The sequence below is a fragment of the Tiliqua scincoides genome, chromosome 2 (genome assembly GCF_035046505.1).
Source record: "Tiliqua scincoides isolate rTilSci1 chromosome 2, rTilSci1.hap2, whole genome shotgun sequence".
Lineage (NCBI taxonomy): Eukaryota > Metazoa > Chordata > Lepidosauria > Squamata > Scincidae > Tiliqua > Tiliqua scincoides.
The window spans coordinates 254,080,843-254,096,060 of NC_089822.1; the positions used below are offsets into that span (position 1 = coordinate 254,080,843).

Here is a 15,218-nt window from a genome sequence, read left to right on the forward strand (position 1 = left end):
GAGAGAGGAACTAGTCCCAGCAGGGCATAGTAAGTGGTGGGCAAAGATGACAGAAGGGGGTGAGGCGCAAACCCCAGCTGGCAGCCACTTGGGTAGGCTGACCCTACATAAAGTGGAGGCAGCAAGTGAGACACAACTAGCTCACAGCTACACAACACCAGACTGTTGAAGGGAGCCAAGTCTGAAGACAACATAGAGACTTGAAGAAGTCACATTACGCCCACAGGGAGGGGAAGAAGGAACCGGTAATGAAGACAAAAACCCACCACACAGATGGTTTGAACAGTCACTTTGCTGAAATAAACATGAAAACACAGACTAATTGATAAGTACATTCCTTCCCTCCTTCCTGTCTCTCTCCATGAACTAAACGCACACATGTCCTCCTTATCGATGGAAGGTTGGGTGCTGCCCCCCTCCCCAGGGTGTATGTAACTTTCTACTCATGTTTCCACAGAAATGCATTTGAGACTCACCCCAGATACTCCCGCCATGTGTTTCTGAGATGCTCTGTTGTGTGGATAAGAGCAACAGTGTTCTTTCTTTTTTACTTCCTCTAAAGCAGTCGTTTTTCAACCACTGTGCCGTGGCACACTGGTGTGCCGCAGGACTTTGGGGGAGGTTCATTTATTAGAAGGGCCATTGGGGGATATGAGCCCCTCGCCAGTAGTGGGGTGTGCCTTGTCAATTACCCCCCAAAAAACACCCGATGGTGTGCCTTGACAATTTTAGTGCCTTGTCAGTGTGCTGCGAGACAAATAAGACTGAAAACCACTGCTCTAAAGAGGAAAAGCATTTGGCATTGGAGTCATATGGACTGTGTGCAACACTTTCAAACACCTTTTTGGAAAATGACAGGGGCCATCATAGGAGGAAGACCACTTTGGATTTTTTACCACCCACCTGATTATGTGGGCAGAACTGGGTGGGATGTCCACACACTTAGTTCTAATCACATCACAAGCCAGCTGGTTGGATAGCGTTGTCTGAACCAGCCCATATGCAGCAGAATGAGGGGGACAAAATGGACCATGCCACTTCACAGGTTACAATGTTATTCTTAAATGCTCCTTCACATAAAATATGCCCTGTAAGTATAAAACAAGTAGACCAGAGAGAAAGTTTCCAGCCCGGTCTGTTCCCTTCTGTGCTATATTTCCACTTGCATTGAGTTTTTCCAATCACATTACTTTCCTCCCCCCCACCCGGAAGCTGACGTGATACAGTACATTCTACACTTCTAAGCACTACTGCTCCATCTCCACTTCATACGGCTGGATGTAGAGCATGCATGTTCAGGGTTCGGAACTTGACTTGGTTGAGTCAGACTCGAGTCGCAAAAATGCATGTTTTTCATTGACTCATTGACTTGAGAGTCACATGGGTGGAAGACTCTGAAAAAGACTCGAAACAGGGCCTCCCTGACTTGGCAATCATCTCCATGTACCCTGATTTGAGTGCCTGTGCCTGGGGATGCCTGCTTACTGTTTTCACAGTGTATAAAACCTTGTGGGGCCAGCATTCTACCTGAGCAAGCAGCAGGGATTTCCAACCACAAGGCAGGGAAGCTTCCTTTCCCAGCTAAGTGGGAAGGGGGGAGGCAGGAGCAGGCATTTTGCCATCTCTGATAGGAAGAAAGGAATAGAGGATCATTGAATCATCCATTGGCAGGAGGAGGAGCCCAAGGGGATTCTTGCATTATGACTGGCTGCAGAAGCCTAGGGAGGAAAAGAAAGGAGGAAGAGAAAGGGTGAGGCTATTCTTAGCAATCATGCTTTCCTCTGCATGGCTGTTGTAAGCTCTGTTGTTACTTGGGCAGAGGAAGCCTCATTGAATGACCAGCTACAGTGGGACTACTTCTGAGTAGAGCTGCCAAGGATTGGGTTGTCCTGGTAAGCCTCACAGCTGCTACTTGTGACCCTCCTCCCTCTCACCTCTTCTGTCCTGGCTCTTTTGCAGTCCCTCCCACCCCTGCCGCCCGGTTTACAGATGGGTGGGGACAGCAGGTGAGTGAGTAAAGAGAACTCTGACACCCCTGCCCCCAGCAGCAGCCTCTTTTTTCCACGGAGCCATGGCAGGTTTTTTAAAGGGGGGAGGTGACTTGACTCGAGTCTTTTAGAGTCACTAAAGGACTAAGTGCCTAAGTGGTGCCGACCCCCAGAGCAGCCCTATTGTTCTGTTCTGTGCCCAGAGACCATGAAATGGCCATGTATGCATGCCTCTGATTGCCTGAGCATTTATTTAAAAAAAACATTCCGATGATGCGGCTATAAGACTCCCAATTTGGGCTATGGGTTGCTGGCCTCCAGGAAGCAGCTGCATGGAGCTTGTCTTGAAGCCTCCCACCTAATTTGCCATGTGCTGGACAGGACACGGCAGAGTCACTTGCCCAGGCTTGCAGAGTCCCTGTGATGCGCAAGTCCGTCTGCCCTTTCCCCATTCTGAAAATCCTCCTTGCCACTTGGTGGGGATACTCACTGCCCTGTGGTCCTCCTGGGTGTCCTTCCAGCACTGGATCTCTCCTGCCGGCGGGAATGTGCCTTATGGCACTTTTGTGACATCCAGTGTCGGCACTGTGAGTACAGTGCTGGCTCTGGGCAGCACAGGACTGGTTCTAAGTCTACTTAAGAAAAATGATTTTGGGGGTCTCTGTGCCAACAACAGCACTGTGGTGACATCAGTAAGAATTATGGTCAGGACTATGCATACTTCTCACTTTAAAAAATGAATAATTTTTTACACTAAGTTCACCCAAATTCCGCACCAAAGATATTTTAAATGCTAGAACTTTTATTAATTATAGAAATCAAACAGGTTGGTATAACTGGGTTCTTTTGGCATATTGGATTTAGGTTTATGAGTGGAAACAACTCTCCAGCTTTTAAGATGTAACCTACGTAGATACTTTTTCCAGTCCCTTTTGTGCATGCTGGATTCTGGATCCAGTGTCAATTTCTGTGGTATAACAGAATACTGTACAGCCTTGCCTATGGTTACAACATGCCGAATCTCATCTGATCTCGGAAGCTAAGCAGGGCCAGAAATGGTTAGTACTTGGATGGGAAACCGCCTGGGAATACCGTCTGCTGTAGGCTTATACCATAGTCTTTCGAGACTGAAGGTTGCCAACCATGGACACATGAAACCCAAGTCAGACCTCCATCTACTCCAGTATTGTCTAGTGTGAGTTGTCCAAGGTCTGAAGATGAGAACTTCCTAGCCAGCTCTATCCAAGATCCTTTTAAGCAGAGTCGCCACAGATTGACCCTGAACCCATTAACATGCAAAGTATGTGCTCTGCCAGTGAGCTGTAGCTCCTACCTCTTGCACTATCAGTATTTTCATGATTCAAGAATTCAGCATCCTGCTCCTCATCAACACACTATGGCCACCTTGGACTATAGTCTTTGGCCATGGGACAATGTGTCTCCTTGAAGTTAAGGCTTATGTTTGGATGATCTGTTTCGGCAGCGGCCATTCTTCTTTGGCAGCATTCTTCCAAAATTCAAATGTGTGTTTTTGTTTTTGTTTTTAATTTGGAGTATTTTAAACATCCCACCTTTCCACTATACTAGCCCTCAAGGTGGCTTGCAGTTGGAGAAAACAGTATGCACATGCCTGATCTCGTCTGATCTTGGAAGCTAAGCAGGGCCAGGCCTCTCTAGTACTTGGATGGGAGTATTGGCAACCTTCAGTCTCGAAAGACTCTGGTATCGCGCTCTGAAAGGTGGTTCTGGCACAGCATCTAGTGTGGCTGAAAAGGCCAATCCGTGAGTGACAATCCCTTCCACACCGGGAGCAAGTGCAGTCTGTCCCTGGTCTGTCTCCCAGACCGCCTGGGAATACCGGGTGCTGTAGGTTTATACCATAGTCTTTCGAGACTGAAGGTTGCCAACCATGAAATAACTATAAATAATTAAAACAGTCATAGTAAAACTAAGCAACATGTGTAGACTGCAATTTAAAAAAAAGAATAAAATCATTACAGCTAATCCGGGCTTGTTGTCATTGAAATCATGGAATAGAATGGACTTAGCTTGGCATCTAAAAGATAATAAAGAAGTTTGTTTAGGATTAGGATGCAAACACCCTGGAGAAAGGTCTCAGTTCAATGTAGATATCCTTTCTTCTAGATTGTTCAAGGACATAGGGATCAAAACCAGACAGCTTAAAGGAAGCATCTCCTTTTCACCCAGAAAAACTCCAAGCACAATGTCCAGAAGGCATCCATCTCATTTTCTTCCAACATCTATGTTCCAGCCAGTCTTCATTGTCTCCCACTAAGGCACCAATTCTGTGTCCTAGCCACACCTAACATAGGTGCATCTTTCCCAATCAAATTCAGAAAAGCCCTCAGTGCCACACATCAATTTCTTTAGGGCTCTCACAAAATATGTAACCTAATAAAGAAAACAATGAACGCTGGACATGTGCAGAGTGCATTTTCCCCATGCCTCTGAGCCAATCACACCTAAGAACGTAAGAGCCTGCTGAATCAAGGCCCATCTAGTCCAGCTTCCTGGATCTCACAGGGGCCTACCAGATGCCCCAGGGAACATACAAGACAACCAGATAGCTATATCCTGCTGCCACTCCCTTTCACTTGGCATTCAGAAATAGGCTATCACTGAAACCCAGAGTTTGCATACAGTCAGCATGACTTGTAATCTGTGGTGGACATTTCCTCCATAAATCTGCCCAATCCCCTTTGAAAGGCATCTAGGCCTTCAGGTGCCATCACCACACCAGCTAGCAAGGAGTTCCACAGATTAATGACATGCTGGGTAAATAAATAATTTCCTTTTGTCTGTTCTCCTGCCAGTCGACCTTAGTGGATGTCCCCTGGTTCTGGTATTGTGTGAGAAGGAAAAGAACTTCCCTCTATCCACTCTATCCCATGCATAATTTTATGTAACAATAAGGAGGGAAAATGATAAGGGAGAGCGCGGTCGTCAGGTGCCATCTCTCAGGGCTTCTGCCTGGCCAATCCTCAGCCTCCTTTCCTTTCCTGCTGTATATTTCTTTACCCAGCATGATGCAGGAAGCTGTACTAGATGAGACTTTGACTTGATCTTGCTGGGCTCTTCCTATGTTCTTATGTTCTTTGCATATTGCAGAAAAGTTCCTCCTGTGCCTCATCTTTGCTCCCCCACTTTCCTTCGTTTTTGTTGTATACCTTGCTAAGAGTTCTATGGAGTTGAATGGCTAGCTTGCTCTCTTGAGATGGTTAACCTATCCTCTTAAAAGATTATTTGATTATGTAAACTCTCCTGGGCGCTATTTCTAGGGTACAAATGGTTTAATCCAGTGTTTCTCAAATTGTGGGTTGTGACCCACTAGGTGGGCCACGAGTCAATTTCAGGCAGGTCCCCATTCATTTCAATATTTTATTTTTCATATATTAGACTTGATGTTACCATGCCTGCATTTGGGGAAATGTTACAGATCTGTACTTTTAATAAACTATTATGTACAGCATCCCTGCTGAAGTCCTAAAGTGCTGCAAAGAGATCATCGTCACTGAGCTGCATGAAATCCTCTGTCTTTGCTGGAGAGAAGGTGGAGTACCTCAAGACATGAGGGATGCAAACATCATCACACTGTACAAGAACAAAGGTGACAGGGGTGACTGCAACAACTACCGCGGCATCTTAGCGTTGTAGGAAAGCTGTTTGCCCGAGTTGCACTAAAGAGGCTCCAGGTACTTGCAGAGAGCGTCTATCCAGAAACGCAGTGTGGATTCCGAGCCAACAGGTCCACCACTGATATGGTATTCTCCCTTAGACAACTGCAGGAGAAATGCAGGGAACAACGACAGCCACTCTTTATAGCCTTCATAGATCTCACGAAGGCATTCGACCTGGTCAGCAGAGACGGCCTCTTCAAGATTCTCCCCAAGATCGGATGTCCACCCAGGCTCCTCAGCATCATCAGATCTTTCCACAAGGACATGAAGGGCACTGTTGTCTTCGATGGCTCCACATCAGACCCCTTTGACATCCGAAGCAGAGTGAAGCAGGGCTGTGTTCTTGCACCAACCTTGTTTGGGATTTTCTTCGCTGTCCTGCTGAAGCAGGCCTTTGGAACTGCAACAGAAGGCATCTATCTCCGGACCAGATCAGACGGAAAGCTCTTCAACCTCTCCAGACTGAGAGCAAAGTCCAAAGTCCAGCTGAAATGTCTGCGTGACTTCCTCTTTGCCGAAGATGCAGCTATCACTACCCACTCTGCCAAAGATCTCCAGCAGCTCATGGATCGTTTTAGCAAGGCCTGCCAAGATTTTGGACTGACAATCAGACTGAAGAAATCACAGGTCATGGTTCAGGATGTGGACTCACCTCCCTGCATTACAATCTCTGAGCATGAACTGGAGGTTGTCCATGACTTTGTGTACCTTGGCTCAACGATCTCCGACACTCTTTCTCTCAATACTGAGCTAAACAAGCGCATCGGTAAAGCAGCTACCACGTTTTCCAGACTCACAAAGAGAGTCTGGTCCAACAAGACGCTTACGGAACATACCAAGATCCAGGTCTACAGAGCTTGTGTCCTGAGTACACTTCTGTACTGCAGCGAGTCATGGACTCTTCACTCACAACAGGAGAGGAAACTGAACGCTTTCCACATGCGCAGCCTCCGATGCATCCTCGGCATCACCTGGCAGGACAAAGTTCCAAACAACACAGTCCTGGAACGAGCTGGAATCCCTAGCATGCATGCACTGCTGAAACAGAGATGCCTGCATTGGCTCGGTCATGTTGTGAGAATGGATGATGGCCAGATCCCAAGGATCTCCTCTATGGTGAACTCGTGCAAGGAAAGCACCCTACAGGTAGACCACAGCTGCGATACAAGGACATCTGCAAGAGGGATCTGAAGGCCTTAGGAGTGGACCTCAACAGGTGGGAAACCCTGGCCTCTGAGCGGCCCGCATGGAGGCAGGCTGTGCAGCATGGCCTTTCCCAGTTTGAAGAGACACTTGGCCAACAGACTGAGGCAAAGAGGCAAAGAAGGAAGGCCCATAGCGAGGGAGACAGACCAGGGACAGACTGCACTTGCTCCCGGTGTGGAAGGGACTGTCACTCCCGAATCGGCCTTTTCAGCCACACTAGACGCTGTTCCACAACCACCTTTTAGAGCGCGATACCATAGTCTTTCGAGACTGAAGGTTGCCAACAACAACATATGTACAGGTATATGCTTTTAACAATGATAGTCAATGGGGGCTTACTCCTGGGTAAGTTTGGATAGGATTGCAGCCTTGGATTTTCAAACATTTTCCTGCTTGATGATGTCACTCCTGGCCATGACATCACTTCCAGATTAATGACATCAGTTCCAGTGGGTCCCGACAGATGGTCATTCTAAAAAGTGCTAAAAGGTTTGAGAACCACTGGTTTAATGGGTTAACAAAAAGCCCCATTAACATAAGAACATAAGAAGAGCCCTGCTGGATCAGGCCAAAGGCCCATCTAGTTCAGCTTCCTGTATCTGACAGTGGCCCACCAATTGCCCCAGGGAGCACACAATACAACAACCTGCGTTCTGTTGCCTTCCTCTGCATATGGCATTCTGAGGTAGTCCACCTCTAAAATCAGGAGGCTGCAAATACCCATCATGGCTTTGTAAGCTGTGATGGATGTTTCCTCCAGAAACTTGTCCAATCCCCTCTTAAAGGCATCCAGGCGAGATGCCATCACTACATCCTGTGGCAAGGAGTTCCACAGACGAATGACACACTGGGTAAAGAAATTCCCCACTCTTCCAAGTCAAGGAGGGTGTGGCTTCTGTGCAAGGAAAGTGCTTCTTTGGAAAGGCATGGACCAGGGTGATCACCTTCTCCCTCACCCAAGCAGCTCTGTTTGCAGTGATGCAGGCTCAGAGCAGGGCTGGAGGATGGAGAAGCAGAAAGAACAGGGAGAAGAATATGTGCTCTTAAGCCAGCCCTGGGCGGAGGGGCGTGGCTCTCCGGAGGCCCCTCCCCCTCCCAGCTCCAGCCCAGAGACAATGCGATCCAAACCCCGCGTTGCACTTGCAATGGCGAAGCCGGCGCGCCCCTTGCTGAGCAGCTGCTGCTTTGGGGGGACGAAGGTTTAGGGCGATCGCAGCACCCGAGGCGCTGGGGGACAGCTCAGGCTCTTGCATGCAAAGAGTCGCTCCCCTTCCGGAGGCGGTGGGGCTGCTGCTTTGGAGGTGATCGGGGGCAGCCTCCACCCTTCTTCGCCTGTCTCCAGATTTTTGGGGGACTACCAGCAAGGGGGAGAGTCCTGGTGGATGGAGAGGTAAGAGGCAGAGGGAGAGCCAAGGGGGGGGGGAAAGCATGCACTCTGGGGGTCCTTGAGAAGGAGATGACGGGGGGGGAGGAAGCAAGGAAGGGGGTCGTTCCAGCCCTTTGAGGCGCTACTAGGGAAAGGGCTGCTGCAAGGGGTAGCAAGGGAGTAGGTCGGGGGGTTCAGAACTCCTGGGTCCCTTCTTTCGGTGGGGACTATGGAGAAGGTCCCCTGGCATCGAGGTGGGGGGATTCGAGGCCTGAAGGATGGGGGGAGGTTAGGGATTTGCAGCCCAATCCTATGCAGGTCTACCCGGAAGTAAGCCCCATTGTCTTCAGTGGGGCCTACTCCCAGGAAAAGTGTGCCTAGGATTGCAGCCGAAGAGACCTTCCCTCGGGCGCAGCTGGGAAGCACTGGGAGCCCGGACTCCTGGGTCCTTGTTAAAAACGGGCGAGATCATGGCTTGGGCTGGAAGGGGTGTCCTCCGGTTGGGGAGGCTCCTCTAGCAGAATAGGGGTCGCTAGAAGACAGGACTCCCCTGGGAGGGAGACTAGGAGGGGTGTGGTCTTTTGGGGGGGGGGGATCGGGGACCAGGGCTCCCAGCTTCTGCTGGCTAGGGAGTGGGATTGCAGGTTGAAAGGAAGTGGAGTTTGGCGCTAAGATCCTTTAATTCTCCTTCCATCTCCCAGAGGGAGTGAGGATTTGATGGTGGGGAGTGGGGTGGGAATCAGGATTCCTGGATCTTTTATAAAAACATAGCTATGGGTTACAATGGACTGCAGGGAAGTTACCTGGACGCAGGCCCTATGATCTACGTGGGTAGGGCACCCTAGCCCACACAAAGCATCCTAAAGTAATCTCTTATAAGAACATAAGAACAGCCCTGCTGGATCAGGCCATAGGCCCATCTAGTCCAGCTTCCTGTATCTCACAGCAGCCCACCACTGTGGGCCTCTGGTCCATTAGGTCCTTCCAGTGATTGACCTTTAAGCTGCGGTCTTACTAGAGTGTTGATAGTGCTCAATGTTTAAAAAGTTAGGAGATCGGCTATGATTTTTCAATGGCAAGTGAATGTACTCTGCACATGTTCAGAGGAACAATTTCTTCATGATGGGACTTGGTTGTGGCTTTGAAAATGGATTCTGGAGTTGAACCTGGGTTCAGCATAAGCCCTGATTGATTCAGTAGGGCAAAGAGTCCTCTACGTAGGCACATGTGTGGTTTCTAAGCCTGTTGCTGCTTCATATGTTCCTGTTCTGCCAGGATCCCCAGACTTCTGTTATCTTAATAGTTTCCTGACAATGGGTGGGGTGTTTCTTGGAGGCTGGTTGGGGAGTTGCTATCACTCAGAGTTCAAACATGCGGAGTGGGATTTTTGTAAAATCCAAAGTTTATTATGGTTGATCCCATATGACCAATTCTGTTCCCTTCTGCTGGCCAAACGCTGTATTAAAAACCCCTCTGACTGATGGATTGCCTTTGATCTGGGGAGAGGCAAGGACTGGGGATGTCAGGACCAATTCTCTCGCCTTTCTAGCCTTGGACTGCAGGCAATAAAATAATGAATGAGTGGGAAACACATACATATTTCTTTTCTCAGCAAGACTTGTGTTCTGTCTGGATGTCTTTGTTTCTTTGCCGCTCTTGATTGGCTCTGTGTTTTATGACACCTGGTGGGGTAAATGTGTGTTGAGCCAAATGTCCCGAGAGGCTGGCTTTAGTCACCTTTCAGCTGATTAGCAAAACTGCTGCTCCAGGAACTTTATGTGGGAGTTTCACACTCTGTGACAATCTACCTCTGGAGTAAAGGACTCTAACCAGAGCACCGCAGGAGTCTTGGAAGGTTAAACAGGTGTTGCGCGGGAATTGTGAGCAGGCTCTGTTGTTATCCATGTGCTTTTGTAGCACCGTCCATGCACATACCTGTCCTGAGGACGCTGAAGACTAAAATTTGAGCTCTATGGTGGCTCCTGCTAGTGCTGCTTTGTTGCAGATTAGGTGTGAAAAAAGCAAAGTCTTGCTGAGGCCTTTTCTTCTTCTGATGGGAAAAGGCAGGAAGAGGTTAAGGAAAGAGATGGACCATTCCTTTGGGCTGGCACTTTGCCCTGTATGTTGCTTGCCTGTCTCTTCTGTCAAAAAGAGAGAAGTTGGAGGGTGGGGCTTGTGGGTTGGACCATTTTAGCTGCCAGTATGCCAAAAAGTCAAACTTAGATAGCAATCCCTGCATATGTGTTCTTGAGAGTAAGTCTCATTGGGCATATTTCAGAATAAATAGGCATAGGGTGTGACTGTCCAAGTGTGATTTTTTTTTCTGCGTCTGATGGAGTGTAGCTGTACCATTCAGCAGGTATTCTATAAAACACAATCTGCCTGTGTGCCAGGACCACCTTCAGAGATCCTTCTGCCAACTGTGATGAGGTGGGTGGTAACCCTAGAGAGGGCCTTCTTAGTGATGGCACCTTGCTTGTGCAATCTCATCCCAAGGTAGCTTGCATTGTGTCCGTACTACTCTCTTCCCGAGGCCAAGCAAAGGGGGAAAAAAAAGGAAATTAAAGCCTTTTGAGGCAAGTGTCCATGCAAATATAATTAACAACGGCTGGTTTTACTGTGTTAATTCTTGTAATTGTGGTTTATTTGTGCTGTGTGTTTTAATGGAATTTTTATAAGCCACCCTGGGAATTCTGTTGTAAGTGCAGTGGTATAAATAAAAATAGTGGTCTTTAGAAACTTTTCCAAATTCACTGTGATTACTTTGTGAAACTTTTCCAATACGAGATTCACTGTGAATTTGGAACAATACGTGTCCCTCTTCTCTGCTTTGGTCTCTAAGGTACCAAAGGCAAAGGAGAACAAGGCTCTATTCAGACATTATTAAGATGTGGAAGCTATACCCAGGCACAGCATCCCCAAGAACATACTCTGAAAGCTTGGCAACTGAGACTACAATGTTTGGCCTGTCTGGAACAGCAAACACTGTACTCAGGGAGAGATCCTTGTAGTTAGTGTAGTTAGGTTGTGGAACTCCTTACCACAGGATGTGGTGATGGCATCTGACATAGATGCCTTTAAAAGGGAATTGGACAAATTCCTGGAGGAAAAGTTCATCACGAATTACAAGCTATTATGTGTATGTGCAACCTCCTGATTTTATAAGTGGGTTACCTCAGAATACGGAACATACCAAGATCCAGGTCTACAGAGCTTGCGTCCTGAGTACACTTCTGTACTGCAGCGAGTCATGGACTCTTCGCTCACAACAGGAGAGGAAACTGAGCGCTTTCCACATGCGCTGCCTCCGACGCATCCTCGGCATCACCTGGCAGGACAAAGTTCCAAACAACACAGTCCTGGAACGTGCTGGAATCCCTAGCATGTATTCACTGCTGAAACAGAGACGCCTGCGTTGGCTTGGTCATGTCGTGAGAATGGATGATAGCCGGATCCCAAAGAATCTCCTCTATGGAGAACTCGTGCAAGGAAAGCGCCCTACAGGTAGACCACACCTGCGATACAAGGTCATCTGCAAGAGGGATCTGAAGGCCTTAGGGATGGACCTCAAAAAGTGGGAAACCCTGGCCTCTGAGCGGCCCGCTTGGAGGCAGGCTGTGCAGCATGGCCTTTCCCAGTTTGAAGAGACACTTTGCCAACAGTCTGAGGCTAAGAGGCAAAGAAGGAAGGCCCATAGCCAGGGAGACAGACCAGGGACAGACTGCACTTGCTCCCGGTGTGGAAGGGATTGTCACTCCCGGATTGGCCTTTTCAGCCACACTAGACGCTGTGTCAGAACCACCTTTCAGAGCGCGATACCATAGTCTTTCGAGACTGAAGGTTGCCAATACAAAAAAATACCTCAGAATGCTAAATGCAAAGGATGGCATCAGAATGCAGGTTCTCTTGTTGTCTTGTGTGCTCCCTGAGGCATTTGGTGGGCCACTGTGAGTTACACGAAGCGGCCTCTGGCCTGATCCAGTGGGGCTGTCCTTAGGTTTCTTACCTTGATACAGAATGCTGGACAGAATCTGTTGCTAAAGACAAATTTGTGGTTATGGGGGGAGGGTTGCTTACATGATGTGTTGGGGTTTTAAGAGCATGTTCTTGTGGATGCTGGTTCCAGATGTTTTAATAATGTCTGAATAGGGTTCCAGTTTCCTACAGTTCTAGTAGTTTCATGGAATAGGGAATATTTGGCAGGTGTCGCTTGTTATGTAGGAGTGAGAAAAGTTGCACCAACGAAAATTCCCTCTTCTATACAGCTGTCCAAACTTGAGGAGGCCTCTCTTCCATTGGAACTGGTCACCCTCCCATTTTCTCTTTAAAACAACTGCAGCACTCTGCGTAGCAGTGAGCAGGGGGTTAGACTAGATAACCTCCAAGATCCCTTCTAGCTCTAAAAGTCTTCGATTCTGCTCTGCATAAATGAAATGCTGGTAGCGCCACTGCTGCGACCCAGTTTGGATTAGGACCTGATTCACTTGTTGTTTCTGGTTGCAGACCACTGGTGTTGTATAATGTCTGGGCACATGTGGGAATTCAGACAACTTCTTAAGTGTTACTCTTGTTGCGTGGCAGCTTTTTCTTCCTTGTCGATTTTCTCACGGCAAGTCTTCACACGATGAAGGCTTTAAACAGTCAGGCTGCAATTGTCGCCTGAATAACGTGGAAAAGTCCTTCTGACACTGTAAAAACTCACAATTTTATTGTAGGCTTTTGTCTGATGCATAATGTGTTATCCTCCGTTGACAGATGTCTGTGTGGGAACAGAGAACAAAAGCCTGAAAAACAGTGGGGCTTAAAAGCGAAGACACACTCAGGGTGTGGTAATACTATATGTCACACGTCTGTGTAGGATAACATGGTTATCTTCTCCGGTCCTATGGAACTCCTGTAAGGTCCAGATAGGTGGAGTCTTTTTCAAATGATTGAAAATGAAAAGGATCCTTTTAGGTCTGAAAAAGTAAATTAACCCTTGGACAGCTTTGTGTGCCTTTGTGCACAGACGTTTAGGCCTGAGAGACAGGGCCAAGGGGAACCTGGCTTCACACCACTAAAATGACCAGAGGTTGAATGATGTAGTTTTCCTCTAACTGAGCCACACAGGCAAGCCTTCAATGTTGGCTCAATCCTGAGTTAGCTCATTGGTCCATCTTGTCCAGTGTTATCTACTGTGGCCTTTCTTGGTCTTCCCACCCAGAGATGCAAGGGGCTGAGCCCAGTGGCATAGCTTTGGGGGGTGGCAGTGCAGTAAGTACTGGCAATGCACAGGCACTTGCTGAGCCAAATGGCATCTCCTGCTTGTTGCCGTTGCTGCCCAGAATGGCTCCAACGGTGAGTGGGAGAAGCCACTTACATGACACCTTGCATGGAGCATGCAGTACTTACCATGCTGCCCTCTGTAGCTACGCCACTGACAGCCCAGCTCCTTCTGCATGCAAAGGAGATGCTCAACCAGTGAGCTGCAGCCCTTCCAGAAGTTTCATAGAGGCCTGTTGAATGGATAGTTCTCCAGCAGCTACCTCTCCTCCCTTTTTCAAGCCCCGTGAAACTTGGCGTCTGTCCTTCTCCCAACCTGCTCCATTCAGGCTTATAGAAGTATTCTGGAGACTCCTAAGGCCCTCCAAACTGTGTCCCCTTCCCACTCTTAAAACCCCCCAGACCTGATCTCCTGAGGGCTCTTGAGAGTTCTTTTTGCTTCGCTGTGTTTTTTTTTGGGGGGGGGCAGCCACAGTTCTGCGTAGAGTCACAAGACGATGTGGCTTTCTATGCGCCTCTGCTCGCCGATCTCATTGTTTTTCTTTTCCTCTGTGCCTGTCTTTTCTCTCTCTCCCTCCAACATAAATGTAAATGGAAACATGTGTTACATTTTTTCCGCCTTAGCGCATCCTGGCTGCTCCCCCTGGCTGGAATGCCTTCCTCTGCGGGGTCCCGGTTTCCTTTTGTGAACGCCCCCAGCTGCAAGATGGCCTCCGTCAGTGACCCCCATTGACCTCTGCTGGCGATTTGCAAGACCAATCCCACAGAGGAACTAGGGAGTGCTCGCAAGTCTGGTTGAAAAGGGTTTTCCTCCTGTAAAATGTTGGAGTTTTTTTGTGTGATCTTTTTGTTTTGCCACGACAACCCAAGTTACAAAGGAAGTGCTGTCGGTTGCTGTATTTTGACCTGACCAGGCTCGTCTCCGAACTGAGATAAGGGCTCTGCTGGGTTGAAGAGGCTTCTTTCCCCTGCTGTGTTTGGAGATTAACTGAAAAAAATGCTGTCTTGACCATAACCATCTGTGCACCAAGTTGACATCTGAGATGAGCCCGAGGGAATGCTTGGAAGAACCAAACAATAATGCTCCTGAAATGGTTTGCTTTAGCCCAAGGCCATCCTGTGTCAGGGTGAGCAGTAGAAGCTGCCTTGTACTGAGATATTGTTGGTCCATCTAGGTCAATATGGTCTGTACTGGCGGGCAGTGGCTCTCTAGGATTTCAGATTGTGGACTTCCCCTGTCCCTCCCTGAAGGGTCCAGGGGTTGAGCCTGGATCTTCACACAATGACGGTGCTCAGCCACTGAGCCACAACCCCTTCTATAAGGATGAGCCGCATTTTCCCCCTCCCCCTTTTTAAAAGGAGGTATTTTTCCTTCAACCAACATAAGAAAAGCCTGGCTGGATCAGGGCAAAAGACCATCTAGTCCAGGGGTGCTCACACTTTTTTGGCTCGAGAGCTACTTTGAAATCCAGCAAGGCCCGGAGATCTACCAGAGTTTTTTTTACAATGTTTGCGCCATCATAACATATAACATTTATGTGTACAATGTATGTTGGTGTACCTTGAGCCCCACTGAGTATAACAGGACTTACTCCTGAGTAGACATGCCTAGGATTAGGCTGTGAGGCTGCAATCCTAGCCACACTTACCTGGGAGTAAGCCCCATTGAGTACAATGGGCCTTACTCCCGGCGTTTCC

The 15,218-nt window shown here is 48.2% G+C and overlaps 1 protein-coding gene across 1 annotated transcript in view; it reads left to right on the forward strand.

Annotated features, from left to right (window-relative positions):
• Positions 1-7,994: 7,994 nt before the first annotated feature.
• DDAH2 (DDAH family member 2, ADMA-independent) overlaps positions 7,995-15,218 on the forward strand; it is a 28,988-nt gene continuing 21,764 nt past the window's right edge. Inside the window, exon 1 of the mRNA XM_066617738.1 lies at positions 7,995-8,282. The gene's annotated coding sequence lies outside the window, so the exon portion shown is untranslated. The remainder of the gene's footprint in view (positions 8,283-15,218) is intronic.